General features: G+C 41.1%; 1 long non-coding RNA gene across 1 annotated transcript in view; it reads left to right on the top strand.

The window, feature by feature from the left end:
• The first annotated feature begins 1,689 nt into the window (after positions 1-1,689).
• LOC109284369 (uncharacterized) overlaps positions 1,690-22,437 on the top strand; it is a 38,504-nt gene continuing 17,756 nt past the window's right edge. The window contains exon 1 of the long non-coding RNA XR_002091807.2: positions 1,690-1,880. This is a non-coding gene — a long non-coding RNA (uncharacterized LOC109284369). The remainder of the gene's footprint in view (positions 1,881-22,437) is intronic.

Below are 22,437 nucleotides of genomic sequence, written 5' to 3'. Positions count from 1 at the left end.
ATGGCTGGTCCAGTGAAGTTGATGTCAGATGATCACCTTGATGCTCATCTTGTTTGTTTGTGAGAGGATAATGTTGTTGCATCTGTCCTTCCCAGTGGATTTGAAAGATCATCTGCAAGCAGCATTGATGGTACTTCCACAGCAGTTTGAGATGTCTCCTGTACATTGTTCATGTCTCAGTTCCTTACAGTAAGATGGGGATCATGACTTCTTGATAAACCATGAGCTTAGTTTTGGATTTGATGTTATAATCTTTGGGCACCCATTTCCTTAGGCATCCAAAGTCTGCACTTGTATGTTTTAAGTGATGTTGAATTTCTTTGTTGCTGATAAATGATTGGTAGAACTGGCTTTGAGCTTAGTCTTAAAGCTGACAGCTTTATTTTGTTGCTGCTGACTTCCTGCCATCTGCTACATTTATGTATGCCGTGTCACAGACATGGAAAGAAACTCCTCCAGTATGGAGCTTTCACACATGTACAGTGAAATCACTATGACATTAGACTCTTCAGTTTAGAGATTGGTATGTAGTGCAATTTCTGTATCCCTAATTTAACTTTGGAACGGGAAGGAACTGACTGTTTGAAATTTCACAGATGCATCTAACAAAGAGCAGCTTGCTCAGCCCATTGGCCCCACTGCAGGCCATAACCTCTTATTGTAAGCAATGAGAATTTCTTTAAAACAAGACTGGACTAAGACATGGGGTGCCTGAAATCTGATTCTACGTGAAAAGCAAGTAAGTGGGTGGGGTCCAATTCTCAGCCATGATTATGGGCTTGTCAGGGAGGGAGGTGGTATAGACATACTTTAAACTTCTGAGGAGCTGTCATCTCTAGTTACTGGGTAGAACAGCTGCCCTATTCTGTGGCTGAATTTCTCCATCTATAAAACAGGTAAGGAAAGATCATTTCTGAAGCACTTCAGAGTGCTAAGGCTGAAAAATATTATATAGGAGGTGAATATTGTTAATATTTAAAGCTGTGGCTCCCTAGGTTTGAGCATACCTCTACTCAGTAACATAAACAGTACGAGCCCCATTATGTCATGTTACAGGTGGATCAAAAATGGCAGCTGCCACCACAGCCCTAGTCACCACTGTTGCTGAGGATGCAAAACTTTCTACTTACACCTTTGTCTACTTATTACTCATTAGAAAGTATTCCCGATTGGAGGAGATAGACACTAGAATCATTAAATGAGTTTTTATCATTTGGACCCTGTGAATTATTTTGTGGGAATTAATAAACTTGCTCCTAGCTCTCATGGCTTATTTACTAATATGTTTTACCTACGTCAGTTCAATGGACAGTTTTTTCACTGTGGAAAGCTGTGTGCAGTTTGCTGTATTGTCTAAATATATGTCAGTATAAACTACTGCTTGCAAATTCTTACAAATATCTGTGCTTCTGAAAGCCTGTCCCAAATATACTGCATGTGAAGTTTTATGATGCAGTAGCTAAAGGTATGTCGGTGTAAAACAATTATTACCCCATTGTTGATATACTTTGCCATAGCCATTTACTGATAGTTGAAGCAGAGAACCAAGAGAGTAGCAATTAAAATGACCCATCCTTGTAATTTAAAGCTTCCTGAGTAAGGAAGTGGAGGAGCATTATTGTCTCCAGATTTAGGTCTGCTGAAGACTTTCAGATTGTGAATGCAGGAACCTGAGGGAGGGTAGAAAATTTGAGTAAGCACATTACCACTTCCTCTGGAGGAGTTGGTTGCTGTTCCAGTGGTATTGCAGTCACTAAATGTCACAGTGGGTCCATCAGAGTATAACTCCGCAAGCTCATCTTTTTACGGTCTCTGACTCAGCTTTGTGAATTGCTGGTGTCCCTTTTTGAACGCAGTAGGAAATTCAGCTGTATAGTAAAGTGAGTATAAATAACTCTCCACCCTCTCTGCAACTGACACAAAACAGGATTTTTGGTCATTTACAACTATTGCATCATTGTGTTAAAAAAAATGGCTCTGAACAATTGTAAAAAATGTATTTTTTTTAATCCATGAAAACTTTCTGCAAGTACATGAAACAGGCTTGGTTTCTTAATCTACTCTCTTGTTTACCACAACTAAGCAGATCAATTTGTATATGTTTCAGTAAAGAGCATATAATTGTGATTTAGGATCAGTGTGGACAGCAGGGATATTTTCGGGTGCTTGGTACAGGTATTTGATAGACAGTTTACTCTGGAATTTTTTTTGCTGTGGCTTCTTGTAGGAAAATGTAAGATTGCATAATGTTAAGCATATTTTCTGATTCATAGTTTTATTTCAAACAATCCTTAGCAATATTTTGGTCATGACTAGGCCTCTGTCTTTACTACCATATTATGTGTTAATGGTGAATGGGTTTTCCTCTTCATTTGAAAGATAAAAGAGTGAGGTAGATGGTGTTGTCCTATGGGTGAGGATGTGGAGCTGGAATCATAAACCTCTGGTGAAATTCTACTCCATTTGGAGTGGAAAATCTCCTGCTGATTTCAGTGGATCAAGGATTACACTTCTGGGCATTATTTTCAACTCTGCTGTGTGATATTGAACAAACCATTTAATCTGTGGCTCAACTTTCCTGTCTGAAAAAGGGGGATGACCATTATTATATACCATTTAGATGTTTTAAGATCTATACATGAAAACCACAAAGCACTCTTCTTAAACAAACAAGCAAACAAAAAAGTCAGTGTTCTTTTGTGAACAAATCAACTAACTCCACCCCCTCTTCCCTCTCCCCCTCCAGCCCATGTCTCTATTTGTTTCACAGGAGGTATCTATATAAATGCTTGCATGGCACATGGAAGTTTGAACAAAGACATGACCAATGACACAGCTCCATTATTTCAGACAATATTGGTTTAGTATAAGAAAACAGAAACACTGTTTTTTTTCATGTTTGTTATTTTAAATGCAGATACACTTAAAGCTGGGGGAGTGAAAGGAAGTCTTGGAGTTTGGAATGCTTAGTATAGAAAAGAGAACAACCGTTTCATCTTTTTGCTCTATGCGCCTACCCTCCCACTCAGGGGTCTTACTGAATGCTGAAACAGTCATTTTTTCCAATATGTCAAATACATTAAGGACACTCCCTCCCTCCCTTCTCCCACCAGTGGCTCCCGCCTTTTGCTAATGGTAATTACAGGGAGCAGCCACTGAAAGTAATAAAATTAGGGAATGAAGACAATTTAGTTCAGTGGGTGTAGTCTCTTTAGTCCTTTTCTGTTTAATAATTCTCATTTGCTTTGTACATGCCCCTACCCTTTGAAGCAAGAAAGCACTAGCAGTCCCCATTGACCTCTGTGACATTATAAACTGAAACTGTAACACTCTTCACTCACAGTTTCTGTTTTAATCTGCCTACGTAACTGTGTGGGACAGACCGGAAGGAAGATATTACAGTGAACTTTTTTTATATTATACACTTTGTAATACCTCTGACTTAATTAATTAAGAAAATTATTTGCATAACTGAATAGGAAACCTAAGGCTGATGAAGTAGAGTGTATGATCTTGTGGCAGAAGAGTATGAGCATACTCCTAAAGCATAGGTATAGTCCCACTGAAGGCAGTGGGCATTTATGAGTGCTTTCACAGTCTTCAATGCAACTACTCACTTGTTTAAATGTCCGCACATGCTTATGCACTGTATAAGCATGTGCGGACATAATCCTTGAGAGATGATTAGAGCACATAATTGGCTAACAAGTCAGAACACATCAGCTGCTGCACTTTTTCCTTCTCTAACTATAGTGCACACAGCAATTTTCCCTTTTCACCTTACACTCTTTCCTCAGTCCCTGAGCAGTCTGAGCGATGCACACCTCCTTTAACCTTATTTCCGTTTCAACTCAGCAGGCACCACATCTTTTTCTTGGCTCCCAGTATCTCATCTAATCAGACACCATGCTTTTAAGCTGGCTCCCTGCATCTGCACTAGGTATTTTGTTAGACTATCAGGCAGAACTAAAAGCTTCCAGCTTTTCTACTTTCTCTTGTCTGCCAAATTGGCTTTCTTGGAGAAAGAGGGGAGGGGGAAAGCCCTGACTGTGAGTCATCTGTAACTTCAGTCCTTCCCTTACTCCTATAGAAGTGTTACTTGTATCTTTACTGTGCATGAAGATTCAATGCTTTGCCTTGCACAGCAAGAATTCCCAGACTCTTTGGTAATACCCTATACTTAAATAGCAGATGTGCCTTCCCGATGAAGTACAGGCAGTACAAAACAAAACAAAAAAGACTGTACACTATCTCACCAGAATGTATATATATAGCTTGTGTAGTTTATATCAGAAAGATGGTGCAACTGCAATTGCATGTGTAAAACAACTTCCTATGTTAGTAAGGTAGTCTGGTTAAGTAATTCTGAAGGAAAGTGTCACAAATTTCAGCTGCATTGATCTTTCACCTTTTGCTAGTGTATGGTTTGTTTTCATTATTATTGATAGCAGCAACAAATGATTCTGCATGAAACTGTTTATATACTTTACTGCATTGTGAATGGAACAGAACAGCTCAAGAAAGAAATTGGGGCATCGCTGTGCAGTCAATGAAAACTGTGCTTAATGAGTAGGTATAGTGAGAAAAACTAAATGGGATGCTAAGTTATATAGGGAAGGAGATGGACAATAATATTGAAAATGTTTCCTTGAGCTAGAGTGAGTCGTCTGACCCATTAGAAAACTGGGTTTAATTCCAATCATTGTGACTCTAAGGACATGTTCCCACATGCTAGGAGTGGGGACATGGCAGTTTCCCAGATGTGCACATTTAGGGCCATGCACTTGCAGTGGCAAAAAAAGTAATGGAACAAAATTGTCCAGGTACTTTTTGCCACTTTGGGGGAAACTGCCATTTCCCTGCTCCTGCCAGCTCCTCGTGTGCTGGAGGAGTTGGGTTGGAATTAGAGGAGGGGAGACACTGGCTGGCAGCCAGAGCATCTCCCAGGAGGATGGAGCCTCTGTATCTGATGGGCACGTGGTGTGTGCTATGCCGCTTTTTTTCACAGACTTTTTTTTTTTTTTGCTACCAGGGTTTTATGGGATTTTCATAAACTATCATTAAGGTCAAGAGTTTAGCTGGATTAAAACGACTGGGCCTATGTAGATAACAATATCCAAAGGTACATTAGTAAGCATGAAATATTTGCAAAGGTAGCAGATAATTTAATTTTCGGTGTTGACATATCAAATTATTTAAGCTAAAGCTTATATTGTCCACAATTCAAAGAATCCCCAGATGAAAGCAAGATGCAGCTCACAATTATACCAGAAAAAATCTGAAACTAGTTAGCGCACAAATATGGCATTACATGCAAATATGGGATTAAATACCATTTCATGTCATTTCACCTATGCCTCAGTTTTCCTGATATGCTTAGGATAATACAGTCCTATAGCACAATTTCAGATATATTGTCTTTTAGGCTTTCCTTTTGCCTTTTAGATAAACAAACAAACCAAAAAAGCAAATTCGCTAAATCAAATCTACTATAAACTATCCAAAGCTTATGGAACAATAGCACATCTAATGTTACGTGATTCCCTTAACCTCTGCTAGCCCTTCATTGTGGTTCATAATAAAGTTAACTTCAATGTGCTTATGTGGTTGGATAATAATATAGAACTATTCACCTAAATTAATCAGACGGCAAGGTGGATAGCACCTGATAAAACCACAAATATTACCACAAAGAAAGCAACTGTCATTTTCTATTTCCCTTTTTTGTTTTATTTCAGTTGGCAGTCATCACTATTTCCATTTTATGTGGCAGGATTATCTTTAGCAGCTTGTTTTTCTCTTGCATTATTTTTATAAAAGCATAATTTAACCTTCATTCCTGTGTCTTGAGTTTAGAACTGCAATTGATCCTTTTAGAATCAATGCTGCTCAAAAACGAATACATATCTGAATATATAAATTAATGGTATCACCTGTATTCTTTGTTCCCAAATGTATTATCTTGCATCAAAATATCCAACTTTGTGTTGGATTAGGACTTTTCAACTGCAGTACTGTTCTTCCCTTATAAGAATTACAATACTTAATATGTTTTAATTTTTGTTATCTCATCTGTGACTTTAATTAGACTCCTACACTCTGGGTGCGCCTACATGTGATAGTACATTGCCATAGTGACATACTCCCTCGTTATAGTGCATTGCTACGGCGATGTTGTGACCAAAAATAACTGCACGGCATGTATGGCGCAGTACAGGCTGTTAGTGTGCCATCTTTTAGTACTTCCAAAAGGAAGTACTAAATGACGGTGCAGTAACAATGGTGCCTTAGCAGCACGTGTAGACATGCCCTCTGTCAAATCGGCCCTGATTCATAACTTGAGCTACTTCATTGGAGTTAGTGAGCCTGATTCTTCTCTCTCAAACTCTTGGGTAAATGAGGAATATTTGACCTTAAACTCTCTGAAAGGGCTAACCCTGGCTTATCCAGCCTCCCACATGTGTTTAACATTTATCCTTTTTCCATTTATTTCTTACTTCTTAATGTCACACTTGTATTTCCATGTTTTGCTCTTTCTTTTCAGTCTGTTTTACCTAGTTTGTGAGTGCCTACATTTCTCTTCCATGCTTCATTTCACAAGGCTAGCAGTACACAGGATTAAAGTGTTTAGCTAGCTTCCTCATCATGCTGCAGTGCAGTTTTCTAAGGGCTCTCTGTCTGGCCTGATTCTTCTGTTCATCTCTCCATGCACTGCTGTCTCATATATATTGGTCCAACTGGATAAAGTTCATCCTTTTTAAATTCTTCTTTTTTTATCCTCCACTGTGATTTGTCCTCATGTTCCACTTATATTCAGCATTATGGGCTATACTAGAGGCATGATAACCCCATTGTAATTTACATTTGATTTTGTACACCAGCGGGTGCATCTACATGTGCACTTTACTGTGGAGTAGACTGATTTGCGCCCCAGTAAAGTGTCACTGTCTATGTGTGTGCCGGTATTAGGGTGCAGTATGTTAATTAACTCTGCTGTAAGATAGTACTGTCCCTGACAGTACTAAAATAAAAAATAATAATAAAAAAGGAATCAAACTATCATTTATACCAAAACAATGCCTGCTGGGAACCAGTCTTAGAACATCAGCTCCTGTCACAGAGATCACCAAACATCTGCCCAATAGCAAGACCTTCTAGTCTTACCAGCAGAACAGATTTTGTTAATATTCATTTTCAATACTAAGGTCCAGCTCAAGGTACATTCATCAGTTAAATCCTGAATAAACTCTGCTTTGAATTTTGATGAAGCTAGTTACTAATCCCTATAAGCCATGAAATTCCCTGCCTATAACTTCCTTTACAGTAACTTAAAGCATATTTTTGTTTCTCAGTGAAGTTATAAGTGATGAAACGATACTATAACTCCACCTTGCCCTCAGGACTAAGTTTTCAGTTTCCGATGTTTTTATTCAGAAAATTATAACGGAAATCTCCTGCCTTGAAGATGACCTAATATCCAAGCAAATCACATTACATATATTGTAGGTTTGGCCTCATTCAGGTTTTGACGGCTACTATTACTATATGAATCCTGTTATTTTATGCAATTTAAGAAACCCGCCCCCCGCAAAAACAGAAATTTATTCATATCAATGAAGTGGACATGTTTTAACATGCCCAGTGAATCACCCTTCTTCATAAGTCAGGCAAGTATTGCTTAGTGTAAAGCTTCAGCTTTTCCTGAAATCAAAATACCTTTCAAAGTGACTGGGAAACAAAACAAGGCTTGCACTTTGGGGGAATCCAGATGTTTGATTTCCAGTGACTCAACTCCCTCTCCAACATGCTTTTCTATTAAAAAGCTTTTTAAACTAATTGCGAGTTACTATTGCATGTGTGGGTAGAGAATCAGCTTTTAGCTCAACAGGAAAAATAAAGCAAATGCAAATCAGGGGAAGATATTTTTATTTTTAGTAAACAGGGGACCACAAACCATTCATTCAAAATGAGTGGAGTTTAAATTGTCTGAGTTACGGTTGGGAGCTTTAATACTGTTTCCTTGCTCTGAGGATTTGTTTGTTAACTTTAATGTGAATATTCCAGAAGGCAGTTTCCGAAAAAAGCAAGGTTTTTATCATCCTATTAAAAAGGGGGGTTTCAACATTTTATAGTTTAATTATAATTACCCTTTCTTTGCAACAAACAAGGAAAACACTTGCTTCCAGCAATATTTTAGCTTCAGGGAAAGTGATTATATAATCACAAAACTTTGTTTTTTGCTTATCTTTATTTACTAGTTAAACAAATTAAACTGCATTATTAGCAAAAATGCAATAGACTATATTTATCTTAGTGAAAAAATTCTACTAAAAAGAAATCAAGCTTTCATGAATTTGCTAAATAATACTCTGTTTTAAGAATATGATTAACCCATACATTATTTAGCTCTAATATGATCCTTATGCATAAGAATCAGGGAAAAATAGGGTTCAGGAGGGATCTCAAGTGGTCATGTAGTCTAACACTCTGCTCAAGGCAAAATCCTATTTGTCTAAATGTTTGTCTAACCTGCTTTTAAATTGCAATGATGGAGACTCCACAACCTCACTAGGTACCAGTAATCTGTTCCAGTATTTAACTGTGTTCCAGGTCAGAAAATTCTTGTTAATATCTAACCTAAAACTCCCTTGTTGCAATTTAAGCCCATTGGTTCTTGTTCTCTCCTTTCTACCTTTCCTGTTTCTCTTCCAGATCACATCAAACTTCACCAATCTCCTTCATCTTACTGAGATAGGAGGCATATAGAAAAAGTGCCATGAGGAAATCCTTGGGAGATTTCCCTTTTAAATTTGGGTATTCCTTCCTATCTTTTAACAGCTTTGTCTCATGTTTCTGTCAGGAAAAAGGCATTCATAAAAACTATATATGGTCTGCTCATACTGGGACCAGTTTACAGACCAGCAGGGAACCAGTACAATTAGTGGTGCACTGAAGTTATGCCACCATGGTAGCCTTTGCTGTTTTCAGATGCAGCTGACTGCGTGCCCTACAAAACTGCATTTGCATCCATGGTGAGGTTACTCCAACAGAGTAATGTGAAGGTGATCAGGACTTGGTTGACAGCAGCAAGGTCCAGATTTACAGAGATTAAAGGGTAGACACCTCATCATGTTGAAAGTGAAGAATGTAGCTCTCATCCTTGTTACGGTCGGCAGTCCTGAAACTCTACACATTTACCTGATTTTATGCCATTACTTTTAAGGGAGTTATTCCTGTTTTACCATAGTGTGAAAGATTAGGATGAGGTGTTGTGCATTTATTAGTCATGAAGACTACTCTGACTCTTAACCAATTTAACCATCAGCTGAGAGAATACAGATGATGTTTTATCTTTGCAAAGCTCCTTCCTGTGTTTTGCTCCTCCTGTTATCATTATTTTGGCTTAAATCTGAGCCAGTTACTCTTCATCTATCTGAGATCTTATTTTTCTCTCTTCCTTCCTTCCTCTTTTCCTATAAACATCACTGTACAAAAGCAAAAGAAACAAATGATGCATCTCATCTTCACTTTGAATTTTTTTTAAATGCTTCTCAGTTTAAGATGCTTCCACGGGCTGTTTTACAGTCACATTCTTTCTTCTTTTCTTTCTTTCTTTTGAAAAATGAATATCTTGAAGAACAGGCAAGCCATATCAATATAAAAGTATAGCTGCATTTCATTGTTTGGATATTTCAACAAATTGGTTGGGCGTTTTTGTTGGAAAATGTCAATTTTTCTAAAACAAAACCATTTAGTTTTAAAAGGGTTGGCTGGGATGGGTGTTCCAAGTGAACTAGAAAAGTTTTTGAAAATGTTAACACTCATCCCATTATTAGATTTTCAAGACTAAATATTCTTTGTCTCAATTTGAAATGACTTCCCATTTGGAAATGTTGAATATTTATTAAAAGAATGGTTAAAAATGATAATAAAAATGGAAATGACAGATTCTGAAATACTTCTAAAAAAACATTTTGAATGACCCAATCTCATTTTTCTTTCAGAAAAACAGTTTACAAACATTTTTGAAATTTCAACTTGTTGTTCTTTTTTAGGTTGGGACAAAACATTGAAATCTCAAAACCTCTCCTGGGACAAGAAAGTCTTTCCCAGCCAGATATAATATTCATTGCTGTTATTTCCTTGGGGAGAAAAGCATGCCTCTTCCACCCTTGCTTGGTTAAGGTGTTAGGGACTTTATTCATGAATTCCTGTGTTATAGCTATGTAGGAATAAGGTTAGATAGAAGGGCAGTTGAATCTACTATGAAGATTTCTTCCTTTCTCCAGAACAGATAATTTCTGCCCCTAAGCTTGGGAAATGAAGACTCATCATTCTTTTTCCCTTCTTCCCTGCTGCTCTTCACATATACTCTTCCTTTACAGAGATTATCACTGGTAAACTTAGTTACTCAGGACAGGTATTCTTGCCCCTTGTGAGGTGTTTCTTGGTTACATCAGGATTTCCCCTCTCCCCTCCCACCCCTTTTTGTGTATTCTTCTGCCCTTTTCAAGGCCCCTTTACATGGCTCACTGTATGTGTTTTTGCAGTCATTTTCTGCTGTGCTTATCTGATTTGGGTTCATTTTGAGCTATTTGTAGACAGCACAAAAAAGATCAGATTAAAATCAATGTAGACATTGTGTTCCCACACATGCCCTGTATTTCTAGGTATTAGAAATGGGAATGAGTCATCAGCAATATAGTTAAGTACTGACAAATGGTTGTCTGAAGCTCTGATAAGTAACATCTCTTTGACTTATTGCATACCTTCTGTCTCCACATACTGCTGGCATAAAGCTTAAAACAAAAGGACTCTTTTACTTGTTGCCTCAAAAAGGATAAAGTCTGTAGTCCTTGCTCAGGCATGCATTCTACTGAAGCCGGTGGGAGCTGTTGGGGCTGGATAATTGGCCTTCAAACTACATTTTGGGGTAGGAAAAATTAAGTTATCTTCTAACATGGCCCATAGGAGTGAAAAATTTTGAATGTTTTTGCTTTTCTCTCTAGTTGCATGATATTATTAAAGCCAGGTGCCTGGTATTGTTTCTTCTTTAGAACTCATGTTGTGCCTCATCTTCTAAATCATTCTGAGTGAACATATTTTTAGCCATTAAAACTGAACAATAAGACACAGAAATGTGACACTTGCAGTGGAACAGATAATAAAATATCACCTGAAGAAAACAGAAAGTGTTACTTTTATGCCTTCTTAGGACACACGACTTGGGGATTGGGGTAATTTACCTAAAAGGTCTTAGTTCAAATCTCTTTATATAGGTCATGTATAGTTTATAATAAAAACAGAAAGATAATATAATCCTATTTATGATTTTATGACTGATATATGATTTAATACTGAATTTTGCATTCAAAATTCTGTTGGGCATACAAGTTTGTTTAGAGAAAAGAAAACATTTTGTTTAAAAGTCAAATAATGAACCTTGAACATGTTCCTATTCAAGTCAATAGCAAATTTCTTATAGACTAAATTGAGAATAGGATAGGATGCTGTCATGAATGTCTAGCTAAGTGTTAAAGACTGCTAGTGACTGACCAGCAAAGAGGATTTTGCTGTGTAATTTGAGTGGCATCAGTGTGTGTGTGTGCATGCATGTGCATGTTGCGCACTTGTTGCAGAAATATTTTTGATCCATTTTCAGATACAGAAATTTTTATTTTTCCTTTATTTTTATAATATTTGTATGAGAAATTAGGAAGTGTTACTGGTGCTTTGAGTCAGGCACTGTTATAAGAGTAGGCAGCAAATTTGTAAACTCCTCCTTGCAGCTCTGCCAAAGCACCTCACTGCAACACCCTTGTTGTTCTAGCACTGGGATATTCTCAGACAAAACAGCAGACTATGCAATAGTTTTGATGTCAATACACAGGGATTAGGATGAGACCAAAAAGCTCTTTTCCCTTGCAACACAAGACAGCATTTGAATTGGGGCCATCAAAGGTAAAAATGCAGACCTTGAATCCTCCTCACTCGTGTGAGTTACCATAAATCTCATTGGTCTATTTGAGCACTCCCCATTAGGTGTGAGGCCTCCTCCCTTTACCTATTCCTGGGTAAAATTCTCCCATTTTTATTGTTTTTGGCAAGACACATTTCTTTGTCCTTCTATGACATATAGCAACAGGTATTTATATAGCATTAAAAATAATCTCCAAAACAAAATGCATCACTGAATACACTTCCCACCACAGAGAGGGGAAGGGAAAAAAAAAACTTGACAGATGTTAATCATGTTCCCCAATACGCTGCTGGAAAGGACTCAGATGCTATGATGATAAATGCAATATGAAGAAATTATATAGAGTAGAATAAGGAGTTGGCAGAATTCATCTACATGTATTGCATATTTTTAGAATCTTTCACTGGAATAGGAATTTGGAGGGCCTGAGAAAAGATCAGGGAAAAAATATCTATAAACATACGTGTGTTTTCTCTCCCCAAGCATCTTGTATAGGTTGTACTAGAGTAAGGCTGTGTTATTACTTCAAGGACTCTTTGTTTTGCATTTTTTAAACTTGATTAGTGATTGTTTTATAGACTCTCAGCCTGTGTAGCATACCATCCCCTGCATGTAATGTGCTTTGCTTCCCAACCATTCATATCCAGGATTCAGAAAATGGAAATGGTGAAATGAAATTGACCCTTGGGTACTAAAATAGTGTAAGTTGTAAATTCAGTCTCAAGAAATCTGGTTTTGGAACAATGCTCAGTGGATGCCTTAAATTTTAAAGGCTCTATTTTTTCATCTAGTGAAAACCTGCAAAGGGTCAGATGTTCTCATCATCTGCTGCAGCTTACATTTTCCTATTTGCTGCCTCCCTTCTTTATTTTTTCTCTTGGTACTGTTTTGTCTGAATAAAGTCCACATTTGGAGGGGAGTTTCCATGTATGAACCTCCCATTTTTCAGTGCTGTATTGCCTTTGCTTCTCAGCCTGAAGAAGGATGTTCTTTCTATATGGTCAAAGAGAAAAATGGTCAGCCATCAGAGAGTCAAGTGAGGACACATTACCTTTTCCCACACAGGCCCAATGAATATTTAACTAATTGTGAACAATGGAACAAAGAATGAAGAGATTTACGGAGTCCAATTTTAGAATAGTCTAGTAGGTAGACAGGAGTAGGCTTTAAGCCCTTAACAGCCACAATACTAATGACAAGTGATGTATCAATATTATGAAATTGTAGATAGTCATAATCTCCTGTATATCTACCTGCAGAAACCCACAAGTTATGTCTACACTGCATAATGCAGTGTTAGGCTATGAACAAGCTATTTGCATGCAAGAAAAAGTATGGCTGGATTAGTGTTGTAATCTAATTGAAGTAGACCTAGCTAAAATACCTCTGTGTAGCACTGCTGCCATACCCTTACCTTTTAGCCCAGGAAGGAGGACTCTCTTCTAGGAGATAGCAGTCCTTATTCTGGTTCTTGTCCCTGGGAAAACTTATGCAATTGAATTCTGGACCCTGCAGTTTAGGCATTTTATTGTAGAGTCCCACCAGAGGGGCATGACTTCTTTTTCTTTATTTGCTGGACTACAGAATTTAGGTTTTTTATCTGCTCTCTTTGGCTCCATGAGTATTACATTATTTTTTGCACAGGTGCAGAGAGAACCAGAAGGAATGCGGAATGCCCTCAGCTCAGTCTTGCCTGTACCCTATCTCCTGATACTTAAGCCACACTTTTGGGATGTGGAAGATATAGGTTTGAATCCTCTGAGACTGACTCACCCTGATCTCCCATTTTCTGGGTGACTGATCCAACCACTGCACCTTATGTAAATGGCAGGCGCCAGCCTGCCCCATCCCCACTCCCACTTAGGCACCTATCTTTAGGTGTGGGTGGGGCTTCAAACAGTGAATCCCAGTCCCATGAGTACACTTCTCTCTTCAGCATTTGCCATTGGATTACAATTCCTCCATTCATCAGGCTGAGTGTCACAAAACTCAATCCTAGCCACCTAACTGTCTCTGATAATAGTATACTTAGATAGCACTGACAATTAAAGTGAGTTTATGGACTGTGGGAATATGCAGTGCTGCACATCAGGGTGTATACAGATATTCAGGGAGTGTAGGGGGAGGTTAGATTGTATTAAATATGGCCACCCGATTTAACTTAGTTTGCCCGGGTGTTAGTTAGGTGGATCTAAATACAAACTGTACAGAAGTTCCTGGATGGTTAAATCAGTGTAAAAATGGCTGACCACCCTCAGCCCATAACTCCTCCCCTAAGTGAACCCCCCCCCAAAAAAAACAAACAAACAAACTAGCCAGACCATCAAACCCCCCATCCTCCAAGTAAATTGAAATGGGCAGAGGGGAGAGATGGGGGGAGGGTAAGTTTGCCAGGGGGAAGGGGGGGGCTAAAAATAGTCCATCATCCAAGGGGGTGGAGGGAAAGAACCCCACATCCCCTAAGCCTCCCTGTGGACCCCAGAAGTCCCCCCTACCTCCTCCCCCCCCCACAGATACTGTCTGATCCCCTGATCCCCTCAGTCTCTTCATGGACTCATTCTGCTCCCCATCCCCTCAGGAGACTCCTGATTCCCCCTGAACCTGCTTGCCCCCCCAAACCCCTCAACCCAAACCCCTGTTAACCCATCTCATCTCAACTTACCTTAGATCAGGTGACTATTTTTAACCAATCTAACCTCCCCCTAACCTTCCTGAATGTCTGTACCCAGCCCAAGTCTGTTTTGGATCTGACCCTTAGCCTTTCTGTGACATCGCTCCTTCTCCCCAACTTGCAAAATAGAAGAGCTCAAATACTGTAGTCACGTAGTATTTAAGTGGCAATCCCAACATGGATCAAAGGAGGCAAGAGTGCTCAAAAGCCCCCCCCCCCCCCGCCCGGCTCACCTAAAGCATCCAGGAATGGCTCAAAGCTAAGAAGGAGGCATACATTAAATGGAAGGAAGGGGCCATCACCAGGGAGGACTATACTTCCATTGCTCAGGATTGTAGGGGGGCTGTTAGGAAGGACAAGTTGGAGATGGAAATGGGACTAGCAACCCAGATCAAGGATAACAAGAAATCCTTTTTTAAATACATAGGGGGTAAAAAGAAGGTTCCAGGTAATGTGGGGCCTCTGCAGGACATGCTTGGAAATCTGGTGGTCTTATAGGTCTGTTAGTTTTACCTCAGTCCTGGGGAAGCTCTTTGAGAAAATTATCCAGGTGCACATGTACGAGGGCCCAGCAGGGGAGTGTATGCTTAGGGGCAACCAACATGGGTTCATTAGAGGCAGGTCCTGTCAGACCAACTTAGTGGCCTTCTATGACCAGGTCACAAAATCCTTGGATGCAGGTGTCATGGTGGATGTAGTCTTTCTGGACTTTAGGAAGGCCTTCAACACTGTCTCTTACCCCATTCTCATTAAAAAATTAGGAGATTGTGGTGTCAATACCTACACAGTCAGATGGGTCACCAATTGGCTGGAAGGCAGCACCCAGAGAGTGGTGGTGGGTCATTTTTGACCTGGAAGGATGTGGGCAGTGGGGTCCCCCAGGGCTCAGTCCTCAGGCCCGCACTGTTCAACATCTTCATCAGCGACTTGGACAAGGGGGTGAAAAGCACCTTGTTCAAATTTGCAGATGACAATAAGATGTGGGGAGAAGTGGGCACGTTAGAAGGGAAGGACAGGCTGCAATTGGATCTGGACAGGTTACAGGGGTGGGCGGATGAGAACAGGATGGGATTCAATACTGACAAGTGCAGGGTATTGCACCTAGGGAGAAAGAACCAGCAGCATACCTACAGGCTGGGGAACTCCCTTCTCATTAGTGCAGAGCCAGAAAAGGATCTTGGAGTCATTATAGACTCAAAGATGAACATGGGCCGCCAATGTGGGAACACAGTCAAGAAGGCTAACCACACCTTGTCATGCATCCACAGATGCATCACAAGCAGGTCCAAGGAGGTGATCCTCCCTCTCTATGCGACACTGGTCAGGCCGCAGTTGGAATACTGCGTCCAGTTCTGGGTGCCACACTTCAGGAGGGAAGTGGACAACTTGGAGAGGGTCCAGAGGAGGGCCACTCACATGATCAGGGGGCAACAGGGGAGACCCTACAAGGAGAGGCTATGAGACCTGAACCTGTTCAGCCTCCACAAGAGAAGGCTGAGAGGGGATCTGGTGGCTGTCTATAAACTGGCTAAGGGAGACCAGCAGGCAATGGGAGAGTCCTTGTTCCCCTGAGCACTACCGGGAGTAACAAGGAATAGCGGCCATAAGTTGATGGAGAGTAGATTCAGGCTTGATATCAGGAGGCACTACTTCATAGTCAGGGTGACTAGGATCTGGAACCAACTTCCAAGTGAAGTGTGCTTGCTTCTACCCTGGGGTCTTCAAAAGGAAGCTAGATAGACACTTTGTCGGGGTCATCTGACCCCAGCATTCTTTCCTGCCCATGGCAGGGGTCTGACCTGATGATCTGCTTAGGTCCCTTCTGACCCTACCAACTAGGTAGATAGAGCCATATTAGTTTTGGCCACAAAAATAAAATTGCATTTTTCCTTCTTTTGATAAGTATCTCCCCTCTGATATGTTAGTTAGCAAAATCCCAGGATTTTCTGGATGGTCTTTGCAGAAAGACACATGTATGAAGTGTTATTATATTCCAAGTATTACTTATTTTATTCACACCAATATACTTCAGTCCTGTAAGGAGAAGAGCAAATAATATGTAAGAGATTCTTCCTCTCCAAAATCTCAGCCAAACACGAATGTCCAGAGAGCAACTTTTTTTCAAGAGTTGACTTTAGTGACTAAACAGAGTGCAAAATCTCATGCTGTTTCCTCTCCAGACCCTTACATTACCCAAACTAGTAGCAACGCTGTGTGCCCTTCCAGGACTAAAAACTTACTCCCACATACTAAGAAAAAAGACATGGTAGACTCTGTGAATCAGTACCACTTGCTGTCAACTGCCATAACAGTAGTTTTGGAATAGTTGTCTAATGGATTAAATGAGAATTCCTTGTGGTGAATGAATCCCTTGTGTTTATAGAGATATTACAGGTCACTTGCTTCCTTTGATTATAATTTTGCTTCTAAGTGGAATTTGATGCTAGACTACTTGCCACTGCCTATCACCTGGACAAGGGAGATGAGATTGATGTCATATATCTTGACTTCAAAAAAGCCTTCGATCTGGTGTCCCATGATCGTCTCTTGGAGAAACTGGCCAACTGTCGCCTTGGGTCCCCCACGATCCACTGGCTGGAAAATTGGCTCCGGGGTCGGACCCAGAGGGTAGTAATTGATGGAAGTCACTCATCGTGGTGTCCTGTGACCAGTGGGGTCTCCCAGGGCTCTGTCCTTGGACCCATACTGTTCAACATCTTCATTAACGATGTGGACACTGGAGTCAGAAGCGGACTGGCCAAGTTCGCCGATGACACCAAACTTTGGGGCAAAGCATCCACGCCAGAAGACAGGCGGGTGATCCAGGCTGACCTGGACAGGCTCAGCAAGTGGGCGGATGAAAATCTGATGGTGTTCAATGCCGATAAATGCAAGGTTCTCCACCTTGGGAAGAAAAACCCGCAGCATCCTTATAGGCTCGGTAGTGCTATGTTGGTTAGCACTATGGAAGAAAGAGACTTGGGGGTCATCATTGACCACAAGATGAACATGAGCCTGCAATGCGATGCTGCGGCTAGTAAAGCGACCAAAACGCTGGCTTGCATCCATAGATGCTTCTCAAGCAAATCCCGGGACGTCATTCTCCCCCTGTACTCGGCCTTAGTGAGGCCGCAGCTGGAGTACTGCGTCCAGTTTTGGGCTCCACAATTCAAAAAGGATGTGGAGAAGCTTGAGAGAGTCCAGAGAAGAGCCACGCGCATGATCAGGGGTCAGGGAAGCAGACCCTACGATGACAGGCTGAGAGCCCTGGGGCTCTTTAGCCTGGAAAAGCGCAGGCTCAGGGGTGATCTGATGGCCACCTACAAGTTTATCAGGGGTGATCACCAGTATCTGGGGGAACGTTTGTTCACCAGAGCGCCCCAAGGGATGACGAGGACGAATGGTCACAAACTACTACAAGATCGTTTCAGGCTGGACATAAGGAAGAATTTCTTTACTGTCCGAGCCCCCAAGGTCTGGAACAGCCTGCCGCCGGAGGTTGTTCAAGCGCCTTCATTGAACACCTTCAAGATGAAACTGGATGCTTATCTTGCTGGGATCCTATGACCCCAGCTGACGTCCTGCCCTTTGGGCGGGGGGCTGGACTCGATGATCTTCCGAGGTCCCTTCCAGCCCTAATGTCTATGAAATCTATGAAATCTATGAAATCAAAACTGCTTCCATAAAAAGCTACAGCCCTGAGGGGTTCTTTCATGCTATTCTTTCTTTGAACAAAGAATTTTTGGATCATCACTGTGGGTGGACACCCCAACATACTGCTCTGTCTGTGATGCTAGTCTTTGATGCCCCGCTTATCTGGTTATTTCATCTTTAGTCACTCTTTCCATGATGTCCCTTATATATGTATCACCATCTAGTTCTTCATCTGTTATGCTGATATTGTCTTCTTATTCACGTCTGTACTTGGATATGAACAAGAAGTGGGCCAGCAATTAGTTTTTGAGCAAGACAACAAAAATGATTTAATTGGTCCATCAAATGTTGTGTTTGCCTAAATGAGTAACACTGTTCTGTAACGCATGTTATTGTAACCATTTCCTTTTCTGGTGCTTGCTAACTTCACCCATCTTGTTTTATCTAATATTGGATTGTAATCTGTTTTTCAAAAGTATCTTGCATACATTTGACAGTTGTAAAAGCAGCTGAAAAACACAAACCTTGGCATGCAAATTGTTGTTCTTGATTTGCTTCTTCCCCACTGTTTTTCACTGCAGAATCCAACAATGTTGTTTCTTTTTCTTCATCATTTTTCAAACATACTAAAACATCATCTACCTCATTTCTTCTAAGCCTATGGTCCCTAACCCATGACTTATGGGCATCATATTACCCACAAGGCATTTGGTATTACTCCCACAGGAAATTAAAAAATTAAAACTGAAGTTGACAAGGAGAACAAAATATGTCACCCACAGCATGCTACTGATTCACTATTGTTGTCTAACAGAGAGGGCCACTTCTTTAAGCTGGCTGTAGGATTTCACTCCTTTGCCATGGTCACCACAGTGAGGAAGTTGGCAGCCTCTGGATGGCATCTGAAGAATAAGGATGTTTTTCAATAAGAATGTAAATCCTGCTGGGCTGGTTGCTGCAAGGCTCACTCCCTCCCCCACCCCCGCATCCCCCACTATATTTATTCACATTCCACATACTTCTAAATAAAACACACACCTTGTTTGAGGAAAGCAAAATGAAGAAAAAAGATTAAAAATAGAGAACATGAGTGAGGGGCCAGCAGACTCTTACTTGTCATATAATCTTTACCCAGTCATGGCAGGGGGTGTATCTTATTCAGGGGGAGAGGGGCAGGGAAGTGACCCCTCAGCCTTATTCACCAATAGAGTTGGGGTTAACTTTCCTGCAGCCACCTCCAAATTGTATGTAGAACAGTGGTCTCCAACCTTTTTAACTAGGAGATCACCTTTGGCATTTAAAAGGCAACCCAAGATCTACTGTGTGCCACCACCACCATCCTTCCCTTCCCCCCCTGCCCAGCAGTTAAGTCTATAGGGAGGGAGAGGGGGCAGATCGAGGGAGAGGAAGAGAAAATTATTTGGGGGTATGCCTCCCTAACTGGCCGGGGCCCCACTCAACTTACCCTGCTCCTGCCTCTGTGGCACTGTCCCTCACTGTGGGGGCCTCTATCTAGCCCCTGCCCCCTTCCCTCCCCCATGGACTGACCTGCTGGGTTGGGGCATGCACATGCATGCACATGGGCACTCAGCCTCCCACCCCAGCCTCAGATCAACTCCAAGAGGCTCCAAGATCTACTGCAAGAGGCTCTGAGATCTACTGGTGGATTGAGATCCACTGGATCAGTATCGGGCAACTATTTCAGGTGGAGGGCTGCATACTGAGTTTTGGCATGCCATTGAAGGCAGCATGACAGGCAGCCAGGGCAGATAAATATTAATTTTCTAAATTTTTTAGGGGCCCCATGGGTCGGACAGAATGACCTGGTGACCATCCGGCCCGCAGGCCACATTTTGTCCACCCTTACACTGGCTGGTGACCACTGATGTAGGCTGACATTGTAAAAGGCTATTAGAGGGTTAACCAGCTGTTAGGGAGGCAGACATCTCATGCAGCAGCAGTAGGGGCTGACAAGGGAACTCTGCAGTACCAGAGTCTCCAGAACAAAAACAAGTTGTTTGGAGTTTCCTTGTTGAAGACACATGCCCTAATTTTCAGTCACTAAGTTCTGGGGAAGAGATGCATGTGGTATGCAAATAAATACAGGGCCTCCTTTAGTCATTCATTGTTATGGTTATTCCTCATACTGAGTCATTGCACACCCCTAGAAAAGGAGTTCTCAGTCCTGAGGTTAGGGATAAATGCAGCATTTTTTCAACCACTCTGACCTTATGTTGCTAAATGGCTAGTGGAGTCATTGGTAGATGTAGGGAAAGACTCTAAGGCATTCTATAGATTTTTTTAAAAAAAGATTAAAAACTATTACATTAGGGGACTGAAGAATGCTTATCGCTCAAAGACTATCAGCTCATGAAATATAGATCACAGCATCATTATACAGATGGATGACTCCAGATGTGAACAGTTCAAGATTCAAGGAAAGTTCTGATTTGGACGTGTACTTTCTGATATAGGTTCATGCCCAATTAATATGAGCTATTACTTGAATGTCTATATGTGAAATAGAGGATTGACTGATGTGTCTGTGTGGGCAGGAACATCTTCCTTCTGTACAGATGCTGGCATAGATAGAAATTGGCTGCATATAAAGTTTAAGCTAAATTCCTCTTTGAGAAAGAGTGAAGTATCTTTGTGGTATTATGTTTTAATGGAGGTGAGGCACTGTGGGTGTCTTTGCTTTGGCTCACTGAAATATTTCTGCATTAAGTGGTCACTACAAACATTAATTTTAACATTTTGAGTTACCCACACTGACCATGACATCTCTTATTTACATTTCCATAAATAAATATCTCATCCATATAATTCTCAAAGTATAAAATGACCAGATGATTCATGTTATTGTTCACAGGGGTAGAAAGCTTAGTATCCCTGGAGTAGAGTAGACTGAGAAAAATCTTTCTAACACATGAAAGCTGTTTCACCCTTACTGTGAAGAAGTTTTTCCTGGTATCTAACCTAAAACAGAGCATCTCCAATCCCTTGCTGCGTCCCCTTCATGAATTTGTAGGCAGCCACAAGATCACCTCTCAGCCTTCTCTTGAGTTGGTTGAAGAGGTCCAGGTCCCTCAGTCTCTCCTCATAGGGCTTGTCCTGTAAGCCCCTAACCATATGAGTGGCCCTCCTCTGGACCCTCTTGAGTCTATCAACATCCTTCTTGAAGTACAGCACTCAAAACTGGATGCAGTACTCCAACTGCGATCTGACCAATGCCGCATAGAGTGGAAGTATCACCTCCTTGGTTCTATTTGTCATGTATCTGCTGATGCATGATAAAGTGTGGTTAGCTTTGCTGATGATTTTGTCACACTGACGACTCGTGTCCACTATGACTATGAGATCCCTTTCTGCTTCTGTGCTGCTGAGAGGGTCCTTCTCAGCCAGTAGGTGTGCTGGATATTCTTACACCCTAGGTGCAGCACTCTGCACTTGTCCTTGTTCTACTGCATCCTATTGTGTACTGCCCTCTTTTCTAACCTGTCCAGGTCTGCCTGCAATCGTTCCCTACCCTCTGGAGTGTGCACCTCACCCCACAATTTAGTATCATCCGCAGACTTGGACAGAGTACGCTTCACACCCACATCCAAGTCACTGATGAAGATATTGCAGAGTACAGGTCCATGAACCGAACCCTGTGGGACCCCACTACCTACATCCTTCCAGGTCGATACTGACCTGTCTACTACCACTCTGGGTGCAACCGCTAAGCCAATTTGCCACCCACCGGACCATGTAAACATCTATGTCACAGCCTCTTAATTTATTTATGAGAATGAGATGAGATACTGTATTGAATGCCTTGGTAAAATCCAAGAAAATGACATCCACCGCTACTGCAGCATCTAAGCATTTTGTGACCCTGTCATAAAATGAAACCAGACTGGTCAGGCATGCTCTACCTGCTACAAATCCATGCTGGTTTCCCTGCTGCATTATTTTCCTTTCTGGATTCCCACAAATATGATCCTTGATAATCTTTTCAAAGACCTTACCAAGGATGGAGGTGAGACAGACTGGACTATAATTACTTGGATCCTCCTTCCTCCCTTTCTTGAAAATAGGGACCACACTGGCCCTTTTCCAGTCCTCCAGGACCTGACCTGAGCTCCAC

This window comes from Alligator mississippiensis, chromosome 1, assembly GCF_030867095.1.
Source record: "Alligator mississippiensis isolate rAllMis1 chromosome 1, rAllMis1, whole genome shotgun sequence".
Taxonomy (NCBI): domain Eukaryota; kingdom Metazoa; phylum Chordata; order Crocodylia; family Alligatoridae; genus Alligator; species Alligator mississippiensis.
The sequence above is the reverse complement of the archived record's forward strand: the minus strand, read 5'-3'. Positions and strand labels throughout refer to the sequence as shown.